Source organism: Ornithorhynchus anatinus, chromosome X1 (genome assembly GCF_004115215.2).
Source record: "Ornithorhynchus anatinus isolate Pmale09 chromosome X1, mOrnAna1.pri.v4, whole genome shotgun sequence".
Lineage (NCBI taxonomy): Eukaryota > Metazoa > Chordata > Mammalia > Monotremata > Ornithorhynchidae > Ornithorhynchus > Ornithorhynchus anatinus.
This window is the reverse complement of record NC_041749.1, coordinates 99,789,558-99,817,166: the sequence shown is the minus strand read 5'-3', so window position 1 is coordinate 99,817,166 and position 27,609 is coordinate 99,789,558. Positions and strand designations below refer to the sequence as shown.

At 41.6% G+C, this 27,609-nt stretch overlaps 1 protein-coding gene across 1 annotated transcript in view; it reads left to right on the top strand.

The window, feature by feature from the left end:
• The window catches only part of CNTN6 (contactin 6), a 361,761-nt gene that overhangs the window by 83,078 nt on the left and 251,074 nt on the right, over nt 1-27,609 (top strand). The window lies entirely within an intron of this gene.

Below are 27,609 nucleotides of genomic sequence, written 5' to 3'. Positions count from 1 at the left end.
GGAGTGGACCCTGGTCTTCTTTCTGATCTGTGGTGAAGTCCTGTCCACCGCATTGTTTGAGAGAACACAACACTCTCAAATGTTGCTTCACCTCATGGTACCCAGCTAGTAATAAACATTTTATAATCTCCCCAAATATATAGATTCTAGAATTCCTTTCTCCCATATTAGCTACATCATGAAGCATATTTCAATGATAATTTCTGAGGGTGGATTCACGATTTATTTAACACCAAAAACCTGTGATTCTGATGTCCCTAGATAAACTTAGGATCAGATTTCAACATCAAGTGGTGCTGAAAACATGTTTACTGCTCCCTTGCATTCTTATTCTCCGCAGGTCTTACTGCATTGGAATTGGAGACCCAGTTCTTGCATATGTCACTGACAGAAGAAAAAAAAATTGTCCAAAGAAAAACGTCTTAATAGCAAAACACCCCATAAATATCACCCTATTTTATTTTTTCTTGAAATATTTTGACTCTATGCATATATTCATCCTCATACCAACTTTAGTGACAATCAGGATGGATTAAGACTGACAAACATCCAAGTTTCATATTCTTTCTATCAGGAAGACTTTACATCTGCTTTGTTTGAGCTTTTGGCTGATCAATTATAGTTATAGTCAGTAACCAGTGATGGAAATTTTGCAAAAGTGGCACGGTCAGCAATACTCAATAAGAGAGTGAATGAAAATTTTATACTCCAGTCAGTGCTTTAATTGAGTCCATAAAAGTAGAGTGTTAACCAAAAGAATCCTAAATAAGTACTCAATGGTTTCCCATAGGAAATAACATAAATGTTATGTGTTTGCAAGAACCAAAAAATTGACCCAAAAACTGTGAAAAAACACAATGAATATTGTTACAAAATAAAATAACAATCTAAATATGTGCCAATCATGGAAGATTTTAAGTGAGATGCAAATGTACTTAGTGTGGTGCCTGCCACATAGTAAGTGTTATCTTTCACATTCTATTAATCAAAAAGGTACCACATGACAACAGACAACAAATAGGTACACTATAGGTTTGTGGCTTGACAAACCTTTCATTTGTCAACTTTCATGACAAATGAAACCTAGGTTGCTGTTCAGATTCTTCCAGTTAAAATATTGGTTTATGATATACCAGGGGGCAGGCACCAGGTCAGAGGTTTCCTCCACTGGGCATGTGTGGGTGGTTTTCCTCCAGACCTCATGGGAGAGCAAAATGGAGGGTGGGTGCCAGGCTGGCATCCATTTGCATCATATGACTGGCAGATGTAAATTACATGGGATGTGGTGCCATGTTGGATCATAGTTCAAAAATGAAGAAGCAGCATGGCCTAGTGGATAGAACACAGGTCTGGGAGTCAGAAGAACCGGAGTTCTAATCCGGACTCTGCCATTTTTCTGTGGCTTAACCTTGGGCATGTCACTTAACTTCTCTGTTCTTCAGTTACCTCATCTGTAAAATGGTTAGTAGGACTAAGAGCCTCATGTGGGACAGGGACTGTGTTCAACCTGATTAGCTTGTATTTATTCATTCATTCATTCAATCATATTGTTTTAGCACTTACTCTGTGCAGAGCACTAAACACTTAGGATAGTACAATACAACGATAAACAGACACATTCCCTGCCCACAACAAGATTACAATCTAGAGGCGGGGACACAGACATTAATATAAATAAATAAATTACAAATACCTACATAAGGGCTGTAGGGCTGGGAGGGGGGATGAACAAAGGGAGCAAGTCAGTGTGATGCAGAAGGGAGTGGGAGAAGAGGAAAGGGGTGCCTCTTGGAGAAGTGTGCCCTCCATAAGGCTTTGAAGAAGGGAAGAGTAATTGTTCGTCAGATTTGAGGAGAGAGGGCATTCCAACCCAAAAGCAGGGCATGGGCGAGCGTTCGGTGCTGAGTCAGGCAAAATCGAGACACAGTGAGAAGGATATCATTAGAGGATTGAAGTGTGTGGGCTGAGTTGTAGTAGGAGAGTAACGAGGTGAGGTAGGAGGAGGCAAGGTGATTGAGTGCTTTAGAGCCAAAAGCAAGGAGTTTTTGTTTGGTGTGGAGGTGGATGGGCAGCCACTGGAGTTTCTTGAGGAGTGGGGAAACAAGTCCTGAGCATTTCTGTTGAACGATAATCCAGGAAGCAGAGTGAAGATGATTCGGGCCTGGAGTAGGGAGAAGTAGGAGGCTGGGAGGTCAGCAAGGAAGCTGATGCAATAGTCTAGGTGAGATAGAATGAGTGATGGTATTTACTTGGTAGCAGTTTGGATAGAGAGGAAAGGGCAGATTTTAGCAAAGATAGGACTGACAGGATTTAGTGATGGATTGAATATGTGGATTGAATGAGAGAAAAGAGTCAAGGAAGCAGTGTGGCCTAGTGGATAGACATGGACCTAGGAGTCAGAAGGTCATGAGTTCTAATTCCAGCTCCACCACTTGTCTGCTGTGTGACCTTGGGCAAGTCACTTAAGACTGTGAGCTCCACATGGGACAAGGACTGTGTCCAACCTGATTTGCTTATATCCACCCTAGTCATTCATTCAGTAGTATTTATTGAGCGCTTACTATGTGCAGAGCACTGTACTAAGTGCTTGGAATGTACAATTTGGCAACAGATAGAGACAATCCCTGCCCAATAGTGGGCTCAAAGTCTAAACGATAATAATGATGGCATTTGTTAAGCACTTACTATGTGCAAAGCACTGTTCTTAGCGCTGGAGAGGATACAAGATGATCAGGTTGTCCCACATGGGGCTCACAGTCTTAATTCCCATTTTATACATGAGGTAACTGAGGCACAGAGAAGTTAAGTGACTTGCCCAAAGTCACACAGCTGACAAGCGGCAGAGCCAGGATTTGAACCCATGACCTTTGAGTCCCCAGACTGTGCTTTTTCCACTGAGCTACGCTGCTTAATGTACAGTGCCTGGCACATAGTAAGCACTTAGAAAATGCCATATTTATTATTATTATTAAGAATAACACCAAGGTTATGGGTTTGTTAGACAGGAAGGATGATGGTGCTGTCTACAGTGATGGGAAAGTCACAGGGAGGACAGGGTTTGGGTGGGAAGATAAGGAGCTCTGTTTTGGACACGTTAAGCTTGAGATGATGGGAGGACACACAGGTAGAGATGTCTTGAAGTCAGGAGAAAATGGGAGATTGTGAGACTATGTGCCAGGCACTGTACCTACTCCAGCACTTAGTACAATGCCTGGCATATAGTAAGCGCTTAACAAATACTGTAAAAATAAATACATAAATATGATTGATGGATTGATTTCCTCAGCTGGAAAATGGGGATTAAATATCTACTGTCCCTCCCCTTAACACAGGGAGCCCCGGTTTGTTTGTACACCGTCAGCTAGAAGTAAAGCTAATAAAACCCTAGATGCCCTTAAAGTCATCTATTTTCCTAAGACTCTTTCATTTGGCAAATGAAAACTTGAAATGCCCTTTGCCAAGATTAGTCATATAATCTTGGCATGTAGTTTTCTTTCCTAGATGGACATCATCTCATTAAGTAATCTCCCCTTCCTTTTTTTTCAAATAGCATCCAGACTCCTTAAATATTTATTTTCCTCATCTCCAAAATTATTCATGTAGAATAAAATATGCTTTGCATGGTGGAGTCACAGACATCATATACTCTTCTATGCTAATCACATATTTTCCTGCAAACCCCATATGTGAATAAATTCAGGTACTCAGAAAACATTTTGTGTTACTATTTCCTAATTTCTCAGGCAAGTATTTATAACCACATTGAAATGATCCTGGTCTCAAATGACTGCAGTTCTTTTGGTATAATCAAAGTTGGAATCTCACATAACATTGAAATGTTTTTCAGTCAGAACTCATTCCTAACCACCAAAAATCTAGCCCCAAATATTCCGGTCATTGTCATTTCTTTGCTGTGCTGTGACATAAAGCCATAGAGTATCTCTGAAACAGGGGCAATTTAAAGGGTATGTTGGTATCACTTATATTAATGGTTTAGCCCTAAGTTATAACTGCTTACATTCATTACAACCAATATAGGTACTTGCAACCTAGAATGTGAGATTTCCTCTTTTTTTTTTATGGACTGGATTTTTGCTTTGCTACAATGATTTTAAAAACAATTTTCCTGAAGACATTCTGCAATATGTTTGTTGTGTGTTTCTCCATGTATACTCTCATTCCAATTATGCATCGCTGATGTCATGAGGAGGATTTTTTTCACAAAGAAATGGGAGAAAAGGTGACCTTAGGATGGTGGAGATATTCCTCCTCCGAATTGAGTGGGAAGGGGTAAATGAATAATGCCTGGGGGCATAGTACAAGAATGCCCTCTATGAACTTTCACACTTTTCTGACTTTTACTTTTTGGTGACTTTTTGATGACTTTTATGGAGGCACCAAGCTCTGCTGGTCTCTGGAAGTTGCAGAGTCCCCTGCTTCTCTTCTCCCCAGCTGATGAGATGGGCATTTGGTTACTCTGAAAGGTCGGTATTTGTCAGCCCTGGGTGGGGAAACAAGTGAAACAATGGAAATACTTGTTGCTTCGGTAGTTCCACTCCTTAAAATATCCCTTACCTGGATCTCGCTTTGGGTAGGCTCATCAACATTATCATCATCAATTAACAATCATATTCATTGAGCACTAAATGCCTGATAGAGTATAGTAGACTTAGAAGACATGATATATGTCCCAAGGAGTTTGCATTCTAGCAGATCATCATCTTCATTTGTTTTTATTGAGCTCTCACTCTCCCATCCTTCCAGCAGATTCTCAAGGGGAGATCTCTCACCTCCTCTCAAATCCTACCCACTCCACTTGTGCCTCTGACCCCACCCATTTGCACCTTATCAAAATACTTCCCCCTCCCTTCTTCCCTCCTTGACCACCATCTTCAAATGTTCACTCTCCACTGGCTCCTTCCCCACTGCTTTCAAACAAGCCCATCTATCTTCTATCCTAAGAATAACCCTCCCTTGACCCCATGGCTCCCTCCAGTTATCACCCCATCTCCCTCCTTCCATTCCTCTCCAAACTCCTTGAGTGAGTTTTCTTCACTCTTTTTTTCCACTTCCTCTCCTCCAATTATCTCCCTGACCCCTGCCATCTGGCTTCTGCCATTTTCAATCCACTGAACTGGCTCTCTCTAAATTCAGCAATGATTTTCTTCTTGCCAAACCCAATGGCTTCTATTCCTAACTAATCCGATTCAAAGCTCTGCTGCCTTCAACACTGTGGAAATGTTTCTTCTGGAAACATTTAGCCTTGGTTTAACTGACACTGTCGTCTCCTGGTTCTCCTCCAATCTCTCTGACCGCTCCTTCTCAGTCTCTTTTGCAGGTTCCTCCTCTGCCTCCCGCCCTCTAATTTTGGGAGTTCAAGTCCCTGGTCTGGGTCCCCTTCTATTCTTCATCTACACCCATTCCTTTTGAGTGTTTTTATAATCCCATACCCTCAACTACCATCTCTATGCAGATGACTTCCAAATTTGCCTTTCTAACCCCAACCTTTCTCCTTCTCTGCAGTCTTGCATTTCCTCCTACCTTCAGTAGTTCATCTCTACTTGGACAACCTGCAGACACCTCAAACATAACATGTCCAAAACAGAACTCCTCATCTTCCCTCCCAAATCCTGTACTCCCACTAACTTCCCTATCACTGTAAACAGCACCACCATCCTCCCTGCCTCAAAAGCCCATAAACTTGGTGTTATCTTCGACTATTTCTCATTCAACCCACATATTCAGTTTGTCACCAAATCCTGTCAGTTTAACCTACACAACATTGCTAAAATCTGTCCTTTCCTCTCCTTCCAAACTGCTACTATGCTGATCCAAGCACTTATCCTATCCCACCTTAACGACTGCATGAGCTTTCTCACTGACCTCCATGCCTCTGTCTTTCCCCTCTCTAGTCCATACTTGAGTCTGCTGCCCCAATCATTTTGTCTAAAAAAAATTTTGTCTATGTCTCCTCAGCCCACCTCCACAAATTCCTTACCATCAGCTTTAAGGCACCCAATCAGCTTGCTCCCTCCTACGTCACTTCTCTGACCTCCTATTACAACCCAACCTGCACTTCTCTCCTCTAACATCAACGAACTCTGCATCTTGATCTCATATAGCCTGCCTCTGAACACTTGCCCACATCTTGTCTCTGGCCTGGAATTTGCTGACTGATGCTTTTGCCACTTTCAGGGCTTACCTCTGTTTTTGAAGTTGCCTCTGATCTCTCCATCTTCACAAATCTGTCAATCACTAGTATATTGAACCCCCACTATGTGCAAAGCATTGTATTAAGCACAATGCTTAGAACATTTGTACTTTCCTAAATGTATAAGAGTAGGGTTCGTAGATGTGATCCCGGCCCACAAGGAGCTTAGAGTCTACAGGGGATGACAGACATCAAAATAAATTACAGATAGGAGAAATAGTAGAGTCTAAGGAGAAGTAGGTAAGTGTTGTGGGGTGGAGGTGAGTATCGAGGTGCTTAAGGGGTACACAGACAATTTCATAGTTGGCACAGACGGGAGAGCAGATAGAGCAGATGAGAGCTTAGTCAGGTAAAGTCTCCTGGAAGAGATGTGATTTTAGGAGGGTTGGGGACAGTGGTGCTCTGTAGAATTTGAATCAAGAGGGAGTTCCAGTCACTAGGGTGGACATGGGCAAGGGGTTGGCACTGGGATAGATAAGATAATAATTGTGTTATTTGTTAAGCATTTACTATGTACCAGGCACTGTACTAAGTGCAGGGGTGGGCACAAGTTTATAAGTTTGGACACAGTCCCTGTCCCACATGGGGCTCACAGTCCCAATCCCCATTTGACGGATGAGGTAACTGAGGCCCAGAGAAGTGAAGTGACTTGCCAGAAGTCACACAGCTGACAAGTGGCAGAGCCAAGATTAGAACCCATGACCTTCTGATTCCTAGGGCCATGCTCTATCCACTATGCCTTGCTGCTTCTCTAAGGTACAGTGTGATGGTTGGTGGCAGAGAGGTGAAGTGTGCAGATTGGTTTGTAGTAGGAAATCACTAAGGTGAGGTAGGAGGGAGAGAGCTGATTAAGTGCCTTAAACCCAATGGTAAGGTATTTCTGTTTGATGTGAAAGTGAATGGGTAACATTGGAGGGTTTTGAGGAGTAGGCAGATATGGACAGAACAATTTTTCAGAAAAATGATCCAGGCAGCAGAGTCAGTGATCAGTGAGGAATTCTCAAAGTCTCTATTAAAGGAGAAAACACTCTTTTGCCATTACTGGTCGATCTACTATGGTGGTCTCCCAACAGTTCATTATTATAACACCTTATTTGAAATTATGCTTCCCAATGACTTTAAATAATTCATTCTGTTCTCCTTTGGGCATTCCGCTTTCTTCCATTCTCCTCATAAAATCCTACCTAGAGAAGGTATGATGTAGTCAGCATTGTCTCAGTGGTGGTGAGTTGACTGCATTTCAGGACCCCTTTGTCATTAAACCCTTCTATTTGCTACTGAATGTGCCTTGCAGGTGATGTCCTGCCTTGCAGGTGATGAGAAGCAGCATGGCATAGTGGATAGAGTACGGCCTGGGAGTCAGAAGGTCATGGGTTCTAATACTGTCTCCACCTCTTATCTGCTGTGTGACTTTGGGCAAGTCACTTAACTTCTCTGGGCTTCAGTTACCTCATCTGTAAAATGGGGATTAAGACTGTGAGCCCCACGTGGGACAATATGATTACCCTGTATCTACCCCAGTGCTTAGAACAGTGCTTGGCACATAGTAAGCGCTTAACAAATACTACTATTATTATTATTATGACACAATAATAATAGCTAAGGAAGCTAAATAGTGCCAGATCTGAAAACCATGTGGAAGTTTGGACACCTCTCCTTGCTACTTAGATCTTCAATTTTTCTTGAGGTTTGATCCTCATCACCACCCAACTCATGCTATTAATCTCCTCCAGGATTTTGCTGAAATTTTTATTGTCCTATTTTCAATTTTTTTGTAGTTCATGATCAGGTAATATATTGCCCATGTAACAGAATTTGGTGACAGCATTAATTTCTGTATCAATGATCCAAATCAGAAACACACAAATCTTTTATAGAAGAGACATGTAACATGCTAATGGGGCTTCTCTAGGTAGGAGGGAACAAGCTGATTAAGTGTAATTTGATATTCACCCCATAGCCCCAGCCCCATAGAACTTTTATACATATCTAATACTCTGTCATTTCCAGTATCTGTAATTTATTTAAAGGCTTTCTCCCCATCTGGTCTGTAACCTACTTGTGCCAGAGATCATGTCTACCAACTCCATTTTATTGTGTTCCCCCAAGTACACAATCCTCTGACTACATTAAATTCTCAATAAATATATAATTGTTTGAATAATTGATTGATGGGGGCAAGAGGCCTTGTATTTCATGTAGTAGGTGAGGTTTTACCTGAGTATTGAAGGATGTGTGACAAAGACAAGAGAGTCATGTTTGCTAGACAGTTACCACTAGAACAGTGCCTATTGCTTAGAACAGTTTGGCACATAGTAAGTGCTTAACAAACACCATTATTATTATTATTATTACCAGATTTGCTTTTTATTTCTTATGGTATTTGTTAAGCCCTTACTATGTGTCAAATACTGTTCTAAGTGCTGGGATTGATAGAGATTAATTAGATTGGATACTATCCCTGACCTGCATGGGGCTCACAGTCTAAATAAGAAGGAGAACAGGAGAACTGAGGCACAGAGAAGTTGAGTGAGTTGCCCATGGTCACACAACAAGCAATTGGAAGATCTGGAATTAGAACCCAGCTCCTCTGACTCCCAGGTCTGGGCTCTTTCCATCAGGCCATGCTGCTTGGGTGTGTTAGGAAATTTGAACTAGGTTGTATTAAGCATTATCCTCATTTTCTGACATATAATTTATCAGTAATATGATTTCAAATGTAGCCAAAAATAACATTTTTGCTTACTCTATTGCCTCCTTTCTCTTGCCTTCTATTTCTACCTATCATGGATTGTATACATCTAGGCATAAATTGTGAGGATCATTACAAAATAGAGTATATTCACAGTATGGTCAAAGGAAAGAAAATGGTTGAAAAATTTCTGAATACTCATAGTGTGAAATTATATTTCAATGCCAGCTATAAAAATGTAAACTAATTTAAATGTTTTTTCTTGCATGCATAATGACAGTGCATGAATAATTTAATTTCCTTATTTTCTATGTAAGCTTCGTTAGATTCATTCTACAACTTTTCAGTGGATCACACAGTAAACACAATCTAGAAGGTTATGTGATTAATGATTTGAAGTTGTCACATCCCTCTTAATCTGCAGTCCTAAAATTCAAGGGAGTTGGGAGAATTACATAATATGGATAATTAAGTCTCTTAAAGGGCTACTAGAGGAAAAATTAAGGATTCAGGAAGAAAGGTTAGGGAGTTAAAATGGTATATACATAACTATTTAGGTTCAGTGTCAAAGAGGGTAACATCACACTTACTTCAAACATCATATTGCCTTTGTCAGAAACAGAATATGGAGCTGAATATTGTATTGTTCTGATAATCATGGGAATACTTATGTTATAGTCTCATGTATTTTCAGTGAGTAATATCAAATTTCAAATGGCACTAATTTAAAGGTCAGGTCAGCTAGTCAAAGTTTGTCATTATGATTCAATCATTTTTTTGGTAACTGAAATTGATATCGAAAAGTGATTTTTACAATTTTACCCCTTTTGTGTTCAACCTACAGATACAATTTTGGAGGAGACAAAGGCAGAAGTGGGTTCAAATGTAAATATACAAGATTTTTAAAAGGTATAGAAAATACTAAAGATGGTTTCAGTCATCATATAAGTTTTTAAAATCATAGGAATTCAACACATCATATTTAATCGTAGTAGAGAAAGCAAAAACAGGTGTTAATATTAAAATATAATGGGCTGCAGTCTCATTTGTATTTGAACAATTTCTCAAAATCAACTAAATTGTATTCCAAGGCCACAAATAACATATCTATAGACCAAGTGGAAAAGAATCAGCCAGAAAAAAAGTATTGAAAACTGAATATTGAACATCTTCTGAAACCATTGGAAAGTGCTGAATTTTTAACAGAAACCATACATCACTCAGTTTCCCTCCTAGGGTCTGAGTTTGCAAGTTTTCCAAATTGTCAAATGGCAATGTTTTCCTCATGAGGTCTTTTTCAGTAAATCCACTAACTTTCATTTGGAAAACCTTCACGCCTCCAAACTTGGCAGCATTTGAATATGTTCATGCCCATACCCTGCCTTTAAATTCCATTCCGTTCAATCTAGAGGAAATTGTACCTCTGCGGGAGCCCTGCCCCTTGCTCTGGTACCCCTGCTAATGGGGCTGCTGCTGTTCCTGTTTCCAGCATGGAAATTTACCTCTGCAGGGATCCCAGGTGAGTACCAGAATCTCTCGCCATGAGCAAGGAGCTGTATGACTTGACAAAGGCAGAGGAGAGGTAGTCTGCTGTTGCTTCCTCAACCCATGAATCCCTTCAGTTATCTCTCCAGCTCCCTCCTACCATTCCTCTCCAAACACCTTGAGCGAGTTTTCTACACCCGCTGCCTCCACTTCCTCTCCTGAAATTCTTCATTCATTCAATTGTATTTATTAAGTGCTTACTGTGTGCAGACCACTGTACTAAGGGCTTGGGAAAATACAATACAACAATAAACAGTGACATTCCCTGCCCACAATGAGCTCACAGTCTAGAATGGGGGAGACAGACATCAATACAAGTAAATAAAGTTACAGATATGTACATGAGTTCTTTGGGGCTGGGAGGGAGGAAGATCAAAAGGAGCAAGTCAGGGCGATGCAGAAGAGAGTGGGAGATAAGAAAAAGTAGGGCTTAATCTGGAAAGACCTCTTGGAGGAGATGTGCCTTTAATGAGGTTTTGAAGTGGGGGAGAATGGTTGCCTGTCAGATTAGAGGAGGGAGGGCAATCCAGGCCAGAGGCAGGGTGTGGGCTAGGGGTCGGTGGGGAGACAGGCGAGATCGAGGTACAGTGAGAAGGTTAGCACTAGAGGAGCAAAGTGTGCGGGCTGGGTTGTAGAAGGAGAGAAGCGAGATGAGGTAGGAGGGAGCAATGTGATGGAGTGCTTTAAAGCCAATGGAGAGAAGTTTTTGTTTGATACGGAGTTGGATGGGCAACCACTGGAGCTTCTTGAGGAGTGGGGTGACGCATCCAGAACGTTTTTGTAGAAAAATCATCTGGGCAGCAGAGTGAAGTATGGACTGGAATGGGGGGAGACAGGCAGCTGGGAGGTCAGCATTGAGGCTGATGCCAACCAGGCAGGATAGGATGACTGATTGTATTAACATGGTAACAGTATGGATGAAGGGTAAGAGTGGATTTTAGTGATGTTGTGAAGGTTAAACCGATGGGATTTGGTGACAAATTGGATATGTGTGTTGAATGAGAGAGAGAGAGAGAGGTCAAGGATAATGCCAAGGTTATGGGCTTGCGAGACAGGAAGGATGATGGTGCCGTCTACAGTGACTGGAAAGTCAGGAGGCTGACAGGGTTTGAGTGGGAAGATAAGGAGTTCTGTTTTGGAATTGTTAAATTTGAGGTGATGGAAGGACATCCAAGTAGGTGACAGAACATCCTGTCTTGAAGGCAGGAGGAGATGTGAGACTGGAGAAGGGAGAGACATCAGGGCTGGGCATGGAGATTTGGGTGTCATCTGCATAGAAGTGCTAGTTGAAGCCATGAGAGTGAATGAGTTCTCCAAAAGAGTGGGTGTAGATGGAGAATAGAAGGGGACCCGGAACTGAACCTTGAGGGACCCTCACAGGGATGGGAGGCAGAGGAGGAGCCCACGAAGGAGACTGAGAATGAACGGCTTCCCTTGACCACTTTACTCCAACAAAACTGCCCTCTCAAAGGTCAATAGTGATCTCCGTCATGGCAAATCCATTAGCCTTCTATCCTAATCCTCCTCGACCTCTCCGCTGCCTTCGAGTAAGTTCCCTCTGGACTGTAAGCTCCCTCAAGACTGTAAACTTGTTGTGGGTAGGGAATATGTCTACCAACTCTGTTGTACTGTTCTCTCCTAAGCTCTTAATACAGTGCTCTGCACACAGCAAACACTAAATTAATAACACTGATGATGATGGTGATGAAGGACCATCCCCTTCTCCCAGAAACTTTACCCAACTGTGGCTTCACTGACACTGCCCTCTCCTGGTTCTCCTCCTATCTCTCCGGCCACTCAGTCTCTTTTGCAGGCTCCTCCTCTGACTCCCACCCTCTAACATTTGGTGGGGGAGGGGGTGGGTGTAAACCCTCAAGGCTCAGTTCTGGGTCCCCTTCTCTTCTCCATTTACATCCATTCCCTTGGGGAACTCTGATCCCATGGCCTCAACTACCAGCTCTACACAGATGATTCCCAAATCTACATCTATATCCCTTTTCTTTCTCCTTCTCTGCAGTCTCATATTTCCTCCTGTCTTCAGGATATCTTATGGGGATATCCTGCAGACACCTGAAACATAATGTGTTCAAAACAAAACTCCTTGTCTTCCCACCCAAACCCTGTCCTCCCCGTGACTTTCCCATCACTGTAGATAGCACTACCATTCTCCCTGCCTCACAACTCCATAACCTTGGTATTATCCTCAACTCATCTCTCTCATTCAACCCAGATATTCATTCTGTCACCAAATCCTGTCAGTTTAACCTTCATGACATAGCTACTATTCACCTTTTCTCTACATCCAAAATGCTACCACTTTAATCTGAGCACTTATCCTATCCCACCTTGATTATTCCTATCCCACCTTGATTACTGCATCAGCCTCCTTTCTGACTTCCCTGCCTCCTGTCTCTTCCCCCTCTTCTCTTCTACTCCATACTTCATTCTGCTGCCTGGATCATTTTTCTATAAAATCATTCAGTCCATGTCTCCCCACTCCTCAAGAACCTCCAGTGGTTGCCCATCCACCTCCACATCAAACAGGAACTTTTTACCATCAGCTTTAAAGCAGTCAATCGCCTTGCCCCTTCCTTCGTTACCTCCCTGAGTTCCTACTACAGCCCAGCCCACACACTTTGCTCCTCTAGTGCCAACATACTCACTGTACCTTGAGCTGATCTATAAATAATAATAAAATGTGGTATTTAAGTGCTTACTATGTGCCAAGCACTGTTCTAAGCACTGAGGTAAATACAAGGTAATCAGGTTGTCCCACATGGGGCTCACAGTCTCAATCCCCATTTTACAGTTGAAGTAATTGAGGCACTGAGAAATTAAGTGACTTGCCCAAGGTCACACAGCAGACAAGTAGCAGAGCCAGGATTAGAACCCACCACCTCTGACTCCAAAGCCCATGCTCTTGCCACTAAGCCATGCTGCTTCTCCAACTATCTCACCGCTGACACCCTCCCAACCACACCCTGCTTCTGGCCTGGAATTCCCTCCCCCTTAATATTTGACAGATGATCACTCTTCCCACCTTCAAAGCCTTATGAAGAGCTTGATCTTCTCTAAGAGGCCTTCCCTGACTAAGGCCACATTTCTCCTTCTCATATTCCCTTTTGCATCACCCTTGGATTCTACTTGGATTTGCACCCTTAATGAGAAGCAGCGTGGCTCAGTGGAAAGAGCCTGGGCTTGGGAGTCAGAGGTTATGGGTTCAAATCCCAGCTCTGCCACTTGTCAGCTGTGTGACTGTGGGCAAGTCACTTAACTTCTCTATGCCTCAGTTACCTCATCTGTAAAATGGAGATGAGGACTGTGAGCCTCACATCGGACAACCTGATTACGCTGTACCTACCCCAGTACTTAGAACAGTGGTCTGCACATAGTAAGTGCTTAACAAATACCAACATTATTATTATTATTAATTCACCCCACCTTCAGCCCCACACACTTATAAATATATCTATAATGTATTTATTTATATTAATGTCTGCCTCCTCCTGTAGAATATAAGCTTGCTGTGGGCAGGGACTGTATCTATCAACTCAGTTATATTGTACTCTCCCAAGGTGCTTAATTCAGTGCTCTGCACACAGTAAGTGCTCAATAAATACTATTGATTGATGGATTGATTGCTGTCACTGTCCTAGTGGAAGATCATCTGAATGCACGTGTGTATGTGTGTCTGTTTCTCTTATATGTATCTTTTTGTGTGTCTGAGTGTCCCTGTCTGTGTGTCTTTTCTGTGGCTCTCTTCAGGCTGGATGTCTTTTGCATTCTGTTTACCTCAGACTTTTCTTTCTATCTCTCCATCTTTCTTTATAATGCTCCTTTCCATTCCTGGCTTCTTGTTTCCTTTGCTTCTTAGACTGTTGTCCCTTCTCCAATAGGAGATTCAACCCCAAATATTGTATTTTAAAAGAAAACAGTATACACTCAGCTATTCTTTTCCAGACATACCTTCGATGGGACACCATAAGGGGATTAGGGAGCATTCTTCCACTATTGCAACTCTATCTGTATAGAATGTAATGCACTGTTGCAAGAAACGTCTGAGCACAAATGCACCACTTTAGTCAAAACATGTACTGTAACACAAGTTTTGCTTAACCCTGGGTTCATCTATAATGTAAGTCCCGCATTACCGAGGAAATTAATATAGTCCTATTAATCAGTTTTATTTATATTTGTTCAACTGAACAATAATAATAATGCATTAAGCAGGGATCATGTCTACCAACTGAATTAAACTTTCTTAAATGCATAGGACAGTGCTCTGCACAAAGTAAGCTCTTAATAAATATCACTAAGTTGTTCAAAACGTTGCGTTGGTCGGGAGGTGAGTGAAAGAGTCAGAAGTAGGAGCTGCCTGCTTGGATTTTGCCATCAGGAATCAAGGTTTCTTACTGATGACCCATCAAGGTCCAACAGGAATCCTGAAAAAGAGCTGGTCGTTGTGGATGGTGAAGACCTTAGCAGCTATAAGGGGGCTCTCCTGGAAATGTCTTGTTTGTCTTTGATTGTAAGGCACCTCATTGGCACTATTCTGTGGTTATTTGGGCTATGAATGGATTCTGTACGTTTTTAATTTTGTATATTCATCTGTGTTGCACTTTATTGTCTCATCATTCCTGAGGTGTCCATCTCCAGTCCATTCTGCCCATTTATACTCTTAGATTGTAAGGCTCCTGAGTGACAGGGACTGGATGTAATTCCCTCCTGTGTACTCTCTCCCAATACTTAGTACAGTGTTCTGTATATAGTAAGCACATAATAAATACCATTAATATGACTATCACTATTACTACTCTTACAGTATGTAAAATTTCCCACATGCACTTCAGTGTGCTGCACCCCCACCCACATTCTTGCTTTTTACACCCTTTGCCCCATGGGAATACTCAGGGATGAGAGAGTGAGAATGGCACTGCACTCATGACTCATATTATAATCAGCTCCTTCATGCAGGTTCAAAGTCCATTTATTATAAAAAACTCCATCCCATGGCATCAAATAATTTATTAGCAATTTGTAGATTTTTAAAAGTGTGGCAAACATAAATGTACAGCCACTGAGGGCAGGATCCCCATGCGCTAAGACTTTTGTTTTTACTACCCGTATACTATTAAGAAGTTCAGTAATCAACCTTGCACGGATAGATATTGGGAGATTACCAGTGTTTCGAATGAAGGGAATTCAAGCTTCAGTCAAAGTTGAAGGTGTATAAATCAGGAGTGGTCTCCAATGTACTCTGTGGCCTTAAATCTTGGACCAATTACAGAACACATATCCAGCTCCTTGAGTAGTTTCAAAAGCATCACTTCTGAGTGATACTTGACATAAAGACTCTAAACTCATTATGGGCAGGGAACACGGCTGCTGATTCTGATGGATTGTACTTTCTCAAACACTTAGTAGAGTGCTCTACACATAGGAAGCACTCAATAAATACCATTGATCAAATGGCAGAAGAAAATTACCCACCAAGAGGTCGTAGAGAATTACCCACCAATCAGCTCACCAACATTGAGGAAATGTTCACTGCAAAACAGCAGTGAACACTGATTGGTAAAGGCTGGGTGAATGAATGATAGCAGGATATCCATACAGCAGTTGTATGATGAAATGGAAGGGGACACAGGTGACTAGGGAAGGCAGAACAAGCATTTCAAGGACACAACAATGCATGGTCTCATATAAGGTGACAACAGTCTTAAGAGTTGACAGTAACAATTGATTGTGTATAGCTGTACTAAGTGCTTGGGAGAATAGATACAACAGAATTAGCTGATACCTTCCCTGTTCATATTGAGCTTACAATCAGAGGGGTTTCTCTCCTTGAATGGGACTTACCTAAAGGCAAGTCTCAGAGGCTGAGGTCAACTCTACAAGTGGCAAACACATTTTCACATGCACATAATGTAGAATAGACTATTAATAATAATTATTAGTGGCTCATTGGTGTTTTTTTTAATGGTATTTGTTAAGCATTGTTCCCTGTTCACGCCTATACCGCGGTCGACCTCTGGCCCATGTCCTACCGCTGTCCTGAAATGCCCTCCCTCTTCACATTCATTCATTCATTCATTCATTCATTCATTCAATAGTATTTATTGAGCGCTTACTATGTGCAGAGCACTGTACTAAGCGCTTGGAATGTACAAATCAGTAACAGATAGAGACAGTCCCTGCCCTTTGATGGGCTTACAGTCTAATCGGGGGAGACGGACAGACAAGAACAATAGCAATAAATAGAATCAAGGGGATGAACATCTCATTAAAACAATAGCAAATAAATAGAATCAAGAGCAAATAAAAAGAATCAAGAATACAATCACATCTGCCAAACTAACTCTCTTCCCCTCTTCAAAGCCCTACTGAGAGATCACCTCCTCAAGGAGGCCTTCCCAGCCTGAGCTACCCACTTTTCCCTCTGCTCCCCCTCCACCCTCTGCTCCTCCCCCTCCCCCCTCCCCTCAGCACTGTGCTCATTTGCATATATTTTTTCTTAACCTATTAATTTTGTTAATGAGGTGTACATCCCCTTGATTCTATTTATCGTGATAATACTGTCTTGTTTTTGTTTAGCTCTGTTTTGCTCTGCCGCCTGTCTCCCCCGATTAGACTGTGAGCCTGTCATTGGGCAGGGATTGTCTCTATCTGTTGCTGAATTGTACATTCCAAGTGCTTAGTACAGTGCTCTGCACATAGTAAGTGCTCAATAAATACTATTGAATGAATGAAAGCACTTACTATATGTCCCAGACACTGTTCTAAGTGATGGGGTGGATACAAGATAATGAGGTTGGAGTCCCCATCCCACATGGGGCTCACAGTCTTAATCCCCAGTTTACAGATGAGGTAACTGAGGAACAGAGAAATGAAGTGATTTGCCCAAGGTCACAGAGCAGACAAGTGAATCCCAGGCCCATGCGCTATCCTCTAGGCCACGCTGCTGGTGTTTTCAGCCAAATTCACAGGCATGCCTAGGACTTGAGCATCCATGGTGTCATTGCCTCAAATATAGGACACAGATGTATATGGGCAAGTGTACGTATATGAATTATCACACATAGGTGAATATGTATGTGTGTGTGTGTGTGTGTGTGTGTGGCAAATGCATGTATTCATAGAATTATAGTAAGCGCTTAACAAATACTATCTTTATTATTATTATTATGAATGTGCTTCAGCAATTGAGTCAGTAATCAAAAAAATGCATTGACCTTATAGATTTTTTCAAAGATTAAGTAGCTAAGACATTTCTGTCATTTAAATATATTTAAATTGAGATTATTCAATAGTATTTATTGAGCGCTTACTATGTGCAGAGCACTGTACTAAGCGCTTGGAATAAACAAGTTGGCAACAGATAGAGACAGTCCCTGCCGTTTGACGGGCTTACAGTCTAATCAATAATGTTGGTATTTGTTAAGCGCTTACTATGTGCAGAGCACTGTTCTAAGCGCCGGGGTAGATACAGGGTCATCAGGTTGCCCCACGTGAGGCTCACAGTTGATCCCCATTTTACAGATGAGGGAACTGAGGCCCAGAGAAGTGAAGTGACTTGCCCACGGTCACACAGCTGACAAGTGGCGGAGTCGGGATTCAAACCCATGACCTCTCACTCCTAAACCTGGGCTCTTTCCACTGAGCCACACTGCTTAAAAATACAAATTGCTCAAACTCATAAGCAGACTAAATTTAGGAACCTAAAAAGGGGTGTATGTTCAATTAATCACTATTTATTTAATGATATAAGCACAGTTGTACCCTTGATGGAAAAAAGTCATACTAGAACAAAGTACTGGATTGATTCAACTGGTAGGATATTAAATGATATGACTGTTATCTTTTCCTTTACTATAAATTATTGAATTAAACCTTCAGTCAGTTTGGCAATAATGCCAAATGAATATTACAGTAGTATAATATAGCAAACAGTATCTGTCACTGAATCTAGGTCTTACTTATAACTGAAATTACAATGAATAAAATGCTTGTGCAGTAGATTGGAAAAAGGTTCATTATTATTTATTTGTCTTGCCTGGTAACACAAAAACTAATGAAATTTCATTGAGAAGAATGCATGTCAAGATTACTATACATCATAAAGACACATCCCTGTAACTTCATTGTGGATATTTGTCTGTGTAATTAGATGTCTATTTTTGCAGTAATGCAGTATTTGAAGGACACGACCAAGTTCACAGTGTAAAACTAAGTACCTGAAGAAATGAGAGAGAATTATGTATATCTTAAGGATGTGAGACCACAGTACTAAGGCCTAAAACTCTGCTCTAATATCAGCACAATTCCACATATCTATTGCTTTTACTTGCCAAAAAAAAGCATTGACTGCATTTAGAATTTATCTCACAGGTCAGACTGGTCATAATATGACTGGCATGATACAATCAAAAGAGTTAACAGATATGTGAGACACTAATGCCATTTATGTGTATTTGTAAATGGTCAATGTTTCTGAAATTGTAGATGGCAAATAAGAACATTTCAGGCAACAAGTCTGATTCTCCTCACTATGTCTGCGGGCATACAAATAGCACACCTCCCTGGATTTTTTGAGGCAAACTGTTTTGTGGCCTGGGTGGGGCTAACCTTCCCTGAGCCTGCTAATGAACAGAGTGTCCAAGGTGAGGTTCTGAAGGGAGGAGTTCCTGGGACAGGGCTTCTGGGAGCTATTCCCTCCTCTAAAATTTAAATGAACACTTAAATAAGTTGCTCACTTACAGCACCAGGCCTTAAACACCTTTCATCATTTTGCAGACATCTCCCCCCTCCTCAAACTTCTCCAAATGTTTCCCAGTTCTCTCCAAATCAAGCAGTTACTCCTGACCTTTCACTTCTCTCCCAAAACAACTCAGCTCAGGTGCTTCACTCCTCTCATGCCAACCCACTCACTGAGCCTCACCATCAACTTCTTGGTCACTCCCTCCTGCCTCTCTGGAACATCCTCTCTCTTCACATCTGGTAGGTGCTTCCTCTCCCCATCTTCAGGGCCCTTCCCTGATTGATCTCTCATCTATCCACTTTATTTCCTACTTTACTGCCACTCCAGCACTTCAGTGGCATCTAAGAACAAGGGTACTCACCCCCACTATCTCCCTATAGAAATTCACATCCTTAAAAACTCTATTCCTTCCCCCTACCTTTAATTTCACTGTTTCTTTTGCTAGATTGTAAAATCCTTGATGGCAAGTATCAGGTCTCCTAACTCTATTGTACTCTCCCAAGCTCTGAGTACAGTGCTTTGCAATCAATCAATTAATTGTATTTATTGCATGCCTACTGTGTGCAGAGCACTGTACTAAACACTTGGAAGAGTACAATAAACAGAGATGGTAAACATGTTCCCTGCCCACAATGAGTTTATAATCTAGAGTGGGAGACAGACATTAATATACAAAAATACATTATGGATATATGCATAGGTGCTGTGGGGCTGAGGGAGGGGTGAATAAAGGAGGCAAATTCAAGGGCAAGGGCAACACAAAAGGAAGTGGGAGAAGAGGAAAAATGCTTTAGTTGGGGAAGGCCTCTTGGAGATGTGTTTTTATTCTGTATGGAGTAAACACTCAATAAATACTATTGATTGATTTCCTTAAGCTCTTTTTTGTGGTACTTGGTAAGTGCTATATTCCAGCCACTGTACTAAGCCTTGGGGTAGACACAAAATAATCAGAGTGGATACAGTTCCTGAGCCAATAAGGCTCACAGGCTAAATTGGAGGGAGGAGTATTTAATTCCCATTTTACAAATGAGGTAACTGTGGCACAGAGAAGTTGTGACTTGTCCAAGATCACACAGTGGATAAGCGGCAGAACGGGAATTAGAAACCAGGTCCACTGACTCTTGGACCTTTGCTTTTTCCACTAGGACACACTACTTCCCAGCTGTACTATTCAATCGTATTTATTGAGCACTTACTGTGTGCAGAGCACTGTACTAAGCATTTGGAAAGTACAATTCAGCAACAGAGACAATCCCTACCCAACAGCAGGCTCACAGTCTAGAAGAGGGGACTGTATTATATGGCCCCACCTACCACATTCCAGCTGTCTTGATCTCCAGACTATGTACTGTTTTCATATGCTTATCTTCTCGATTTACTCACTTTTTCACATTTCTTCTCTTCTCTCAAGTCCTTATGTACATACATGAATTTATAAAGAGAGCTTATAAATATGTTCAAGTTATGGTTGTGTGGACATATTTCCAACTAATGACATAATGTAAGAATTTTACTGAAGATGTTTATTGTGGCCCTAGAAACTGCTGTGCACTACATTAATTAATACATGTATTTCCAGTGTATTATTGAGAATGAACTCATTAACTACAAAATGTGATTAAGAATAAAATTTTTAATGTTTGGGTTCTTCAGTTAAATATTACATAGAGGGTAGACTGTGAAGAGCACTAATAATAATTGTGGTATTTCTAAAGCCAAGTATTGTACAGTCTAAAGGGGAGAGACAATAGGTATTTTATCCCCATTTTACAGATGAGAAAATGGAAGTCCAGAGAAGCTAAGGGATACATGACAGGAATGCAGACTGCCTAAACAATATTTGATTGGAATATGGCCATCCCTGGAGCCCCCATCTGATTTTCCTTCACTCAATTGAAGGGTTTAATTTATGACAAGGTTATAAGATGCCTTTCCTGATTGGTTACTCCTAACATGAGCTGTGTAACTTTATTAGAGACAGAGAATGTTTCTGAACAATCAAAGATAGTATTCAAGAGGGGTTCGGACCTGGTGTCTTCCTGATGACAGGATATGAAACTTCATTAGAGACCAAGAGAATGAGCATCTTTCCTTGCCTCCAGCTTCATTATCTCTGCTTTAGAAGGGTTTGGAGCCTGTGCCACCAAGTCTCAGCAGAAGCTTCATTAAAATCCCCTGTTCCTGAGTAATAGTGAGATCAGAGTGGAAAGCAGAGACTGAGAGATGGAGATAATGTTTCTGAAAAATCAAATCAGCATCCAGTCCCATTGCTCCTATGGGAAGGGCTTGAAATTGGGACTGCTCCTTCTCTTCCCCTCCCACAGCCCTAAAACAGGCAGTGACACGGCCAGGAGCAGCAGCCCTCCATCACCAGATAGGAGACCCCCTTCCCCCCACCCCCGGCCAGCTACAGTGGCCCAGACTGGGGTCCCTTATACCACAGTGATCAGCTCGAGACTCACCCATCCATGCTTTGGTTTCAGAGGAAATCCTCCTTGCTCCCAAGATCAGCCTAGGTTCCTTCCTCCCAGATTCATGGAAATTCCCACCTCCCACTTTTCCGGCTCCTCCCCCTTGCTCTCCGGGTCACACGACCTAGCAGTTCAGTATGGGATTACTAGATTACCCCAAAGACATTTGAGAAACGCTGGCTAATAGATCATCTTGAAAGATTTTTCCTAAATAACTTGTCATAGCGAAAAGTGTGCCACCCTATTGCAGAACCCAAGGTCACATGGAAGGAAAGTGTTGGATTTGAGATTATAATTCATTTTCCTGACCCCCAGTCTCAGTTTATTTCCACTTTCCACACTTCCTAAAGACTATTTCATAGTCTTTTAGTCATTATTAAATATTTCTTTATATCCTCTCCCTGTGTGGTCAGCGATTGTCTCTATTGCTGAATTGTATTTTCCAAGTACTTAGTACAGTGCTCTGTACACAATAAGCGCTCAATGAACATGATTGAATGAATGAATGAATACATGTTTTTATGGGATGATTTAGCAGTAGTAAATTAATTCAGGGGAAGGTGGGTGCCTAGAAATTCCTCTAACAAATCTGGAATTTGGAGATCAATGATTTTAGGTCTTATTCTATATATATTTTACTTCCTGATCATTTTTGTTTGTACTTTGCAGTTTATCATTTTCTCCTACCACAAGAATGATTGATTGGAGAAGGATATAAGAAAACCATGAAAAGAAAAGCAAACATTAGATCTCTTCTAGAAATCCCATCCAGTAAACTTAACCTATTGTAAAAACATTCTCAATATGTACCATCTTTGCAACATTGTGATTATCCTGCACATCCTCACTGGCTTTCTGATTTTTAAGACTGTCATATTATGACTGCATCATTGGCATTGAATGACAATCAATCAATAGTGTTCAATCAGAAGTATTCATGAAATGCTTACTGCTTGGAGAACATCGTGCTATGCACTTAGGAGAGTACACTAGAATTAGCATGCATGATTCTTTTCCACAAAGAGCTTTCGATCTACTGAGGGAGATGGACACTAATTGAATTACAGCTGGAAAGTGGTACATATGTATGTGCTATATGTGTGAATTGTAAGTAATTAAGTGCTTAGGTAACATGGAGGTGCTGAAGTGACAGTTGGGAGGATACAATGCTCTGCACATAGTAAGCACTCAATAAATACTATTGAAATACTGTTGAATATAATGGAGGAAGATTGTAAATGATTTAGGGAAGACTTCCTGGAGAAGGTGTGATTTTTGAAGGGTTTGGAAGGTGGTGAGCTGTATTCTGTCAGATATGAAGATGGAGGGTGTTCCAGTCAGTGGGACAACAGGAGCAAAGGTTGGCAGTGGGAGAGATGAGAAGGCACAGTGACTGGGCTATCTTGAGAAGAACAAAGAGGGAGAGAGTACAGCTATTATAGAAGAGAATGAATAAGTAATGGGAAGAGCTGATTGAATGCCTTAAATCCAATGGGTGGGGGTTCTGCTGGATAGAAAGGAGAATTTGCAGCTCTTGAAAGTCTTAGAGGTGTGGACAGATATATGTAGCATGGTGTTTTAGGAAAATGATCTAGGCAGCAGAGTAAAGTATGGGCTGGAGAAGAGTGAAACTGGAAACGGTAAGGTCAGTGAGCAGATTGATGCAGAAATCAAGTCTGGATGAGGCAAGTTCCTGAACCCAATTAATGGTCATTTGGATGGACAGGAAGGGGTAGATCCTGGAAATGTTGTGGTGGAGCAACCAGTAGGATTAGCCAACCCACTGAATATGGGGGTTGGAAGGAAGGGAGAAGTTGAAGAAAATCAGCCAATCTGTAGCCTTTATTGAATATTTTACTGTGTGTGGACCACTGTATTAAGCCCTTGGGAGAGTATAATACAATACAATGTCTACAATTGGTAGACATGTTCCCTGCCCACAAGGAGGTCACAGTCTAGAGCAGGAGACAGAGATGAAAATCAATTGCAGATATGTACATACCTGTTGTGGGGCCAAGGGTGGGGTGATTATCAAGTGCTAAAAGGGTACAGATCCAAGTGCTGTGTGACCTTTGGGCAAGTCACTTACCTTCTCTGTGCCTCAGTTCTGTTCTCCCTCCTGCTTAGACTGTGAGTCTCATTAAGGACAGACACTGTGTTCAGCCTATTGACATATCTACTCCAGCACTTAGAACAGTGTTTGATACATAGGAAACACATCAAATACCATAAAACATACAAAACAAACTAACATATAAATGTGGTTATGATCTCACTATCAGTAGCACCATCTTGGTAAAAGCCTGATATGTTTTGTATATTGTGTGTATGCGTATGTGTGTCTTAGCCAAGGTAGAGGGTTTTCCCATTTCAACATCTTCATAACTCATGTAAGTGGATCTTTTTAGTCAGTATTCAAGAATCTATTTTGGTTTTGAGAGATCCATCTAGCTATAGTTCAGTTCAACAGGACAGCACCTTTTTTGCATTTTCTTTCCAACCCTACTGCATCATTTGCAAACAACACAGCTATTAGCAGAGGAGGTGTATAACTTGGTTACAATCAGTCCTGGATCTCTATTTTCCAGTTGACTTAGATAAAAAGCCTATCAGTAGAGTATACAACCTTGTTTGACCTCAATGTCCTTCAGGCACATTAAGCTTAATATGTTCCAACTGAAATCCTCAACTTCCTTCCTAAATTTTCTCCTCCATCCAACTTCCCCATCACAGTTGACAACGCAACCATCCTCTTCTTCCCAGAAGCCCATAACCTTGGCATTTTCATTCACTCCTCTCTAATAATAAGAATAATTTGTGTATTTAAGTGCTCACTGTGTGCCAAGCACTGTACTAAGCACTGGGATGGATATAAGCAAATCAGGTTGGAGACGGTCCCCATTCCAAGTAGGGTTCACAGTCTCAATCCCCATTTTACTGAAACACAGAGAAGTGAAGTGACTTGCCCAAGGTCACACAGCAGACAAGCGGTGGAGTCGGGATTAGAATCCACAACCTCTGACTCCCAGGCCCATGGTCTATCCACTACACCAAGCTGCTTCCCAATATAGCGTATTTGATTTGCTTATATACATCTCTCCTAATATCCCTCTCTTCAATATACCTCTCTTTCATTCTGTTGCCAAATCCCATCCATTTTTCTTCCACTGGATAAGGCACCAGACATCTCCTGGCTTTTCTTATGGTATTTGGTAAGTGTTTACTGTGTGCCAGGCACTGTCCTAAGCACTGGGGAAGATTCAAGCTAATCAGGTTGGACACAGGAAATGTGACTATTCTTGCAAGGTACTCTCTCAAGTGCTTAGTACAGTGCTCTGCACACAGTAAGGGCTCAATAAATATGACTGAATGAATGTATCAGGGTCCCATACAGGGATCACAGTCTTAATTCCCATTTTAGAGATGAGGCTTGACTACTGAATCAGTCTCACTGATTGCCCAGCCTATAGTCTTGCCCCTCTCCAGTACATAATTCACTATACTTTCCCAATCATTTTACTAAATTGTCATTGTACACAAGTCTCCCCAGTCCTCAAAATTCTCCACTTTTTTCTACATCAAGCAGAAACTCTTAACCCTTAGCTTTAAAACACTAAATCAACTCTCCTCTTCCTACTATCCACTCTCATCTCCTACTACTGCCTAGCGATACTCTTTGCTCCTTTTGAGCCATGCTGTCATCTTTCCCACCAGCAACCTCTTACTTACACTCTTTCTTCTGCCTGGAACTCCTTCCCCATTCAAATCCAGCAGACCACAGCACTCCCCATCTTCAAAGTCTTTCTGAAATCACATCTCCTCCAGGAAGCCAGGCCTTTGGTTCACTTTAATTTATTCAGAAGATTGTGGGGTCTTCTATACTATTCCAAAATCAATATCTACTTCAAGTTTAATTCTTTCACTTTCTTAGCTTCCATTCGCTCCGATCTTTATCTAGCGATTACAATCTCTCTTTGTCTTCCCATTATTTCTCCTTTCTGCTTCTAGTACTTACTGAAACTTTATCTTTTCCCTTCTAATATGTGGTTGAATTCTGTTTTGTATTTTCCCATAGTTGTACTCTTAAAATATGTCTAAGGGAGCCATGCATTTTGGTGTGCATATTGATTCACAGTAGTCTATGATTTAAGGACTTGACTTTCCCACATAGCCATCTTTCCTTTCTCCTCTTATCTGCAAATGACTGTGTGTGTGTGCACCTCTCTCTGACTAGATTTGTAGCTCCTTGAGGACAGTGTTCATATCTTCTAACTTTATTTTATTCTCCCAGGAGTTTTTTGCACAATGCTTCACACTCAGTACTTGTTCAATACATAACACTGAAGGATTGATTGATGGTAGAGAAATTTCAGTTTTAACAAGTCCCTGGAAAATAGTGATAAATCTGATTCATGTGAATACTCTCACAAGCACACACAAATTAATCAATCAATAAATCAATTAATTGTCTTTATTGAGCACTGAGTGTGTGAAGAACTCTGTACTAAGCACTTAGGAGAGTACAATATAACAGCTGGTAGACACATTCCCTGCCCACAACAAGCCAACACTATGGAGGGGGAGACAGACATTAATATAAATAAATAAATTATGGATATATACATAGGTACTGTGGGGCTGAGGGAGAGATGAATAAAGGGTGCATATCCAAGTACAAGGGTGATGCAGAAGGGAGAGGGAGTATAGGAAATGAGGGCTTAGTTGAGGAAGGCCTGTTGAGGAGATGTGCTTTTAGTAAGACTTTGTAGCTGGGAATAATGATCATCTGTCAGATATGAAAAGAAAGGACATTCCAGGCCATAGGCAGGACATGAGCGAGAGGTCAGTGGCAAGACACAGGAGATTGAGGTACAGTGAGTAGGTTGGCATTAGAGGAGCAAAGTGTTAGGCCTGGATTGCAGTAGGAAATCAGGGAGGTAAGGTAGGAGGGAGAAGGTTAATCAGTGCTTTAAAGCCAATGGTAAGGGTCACAAGCTCCCAGTTCGTACCAACCAGGACCTTCCTGGACCAGAGAAGCCTCGATGACAAGTAGTAAAGTCAAACCACACCTCTAATCACCAAGGTCACTGTGGAAAATATTTTACTTAGTTTTACCAATGTGCAAGGGAGTGACACATACAGACACTCACTCACTTACTCCACCAAGGGTCCAATACCAGTCTGCTGGTCAAGGGAGCCCATTCTGCCAATGCTGCTTCTTTCTGCTTCCAAGTGCTGCACGTCTGCATGTTGCTTTTAACTACCTTAGGTGTCTCGGTTGTGCCTCTACGTGGCAGTCATTGATTAGTCCAGGCCCATTACCTGGTAGAGCAGGGAGAGAAGGCCATGCCTTTCTCCATGCTCCGCCCCGACAGGTCAACAATCACTTGTCTCAGAGCCCATCAGTGTCTTCCCCAGTCTCTTCCTTCTTGTAGTTCGCAGGATCATAAAGTCACTAATAAGGCAGCTTGTTGTGGGCTCACCACAGTAAGGAGTTTCTGTTTGATGCAGAAGTAGATGGGCAACCACTGGAGGCTCTTGAGGAGTGGGGAAACATGGACTGAAAGGTTTTGTAGAGAAACAATCCAGGCAGCAGAGTGAAGCATGGATCGAGGTGGAGAAAGACAGGAGTAGGTAGGTCAGCTAGGAGGCTGATGCAGTAATCAAGGTGGGATAGAATAAGTGCTAAGATTAAGGTGGTAACAGTTTGGATGGAGAGAAAAAGTGAATTTTAATGATGTTGTGAAGGTTGAACCTACAGGATTTGGTGGCAGTTTGAATATGTGGGTTGAATGAGAGAGAGATGACTTGAGGATAACGCTGAGATTACCAGTTTATGAGACAGGGAGGATGGTGGTGCTGTCTACAGTGTCAGGAAAGTCAGGTGGAGGACAGGGTTTGCATGGGAAGATGAGGAGTTCTGTTTTGGATA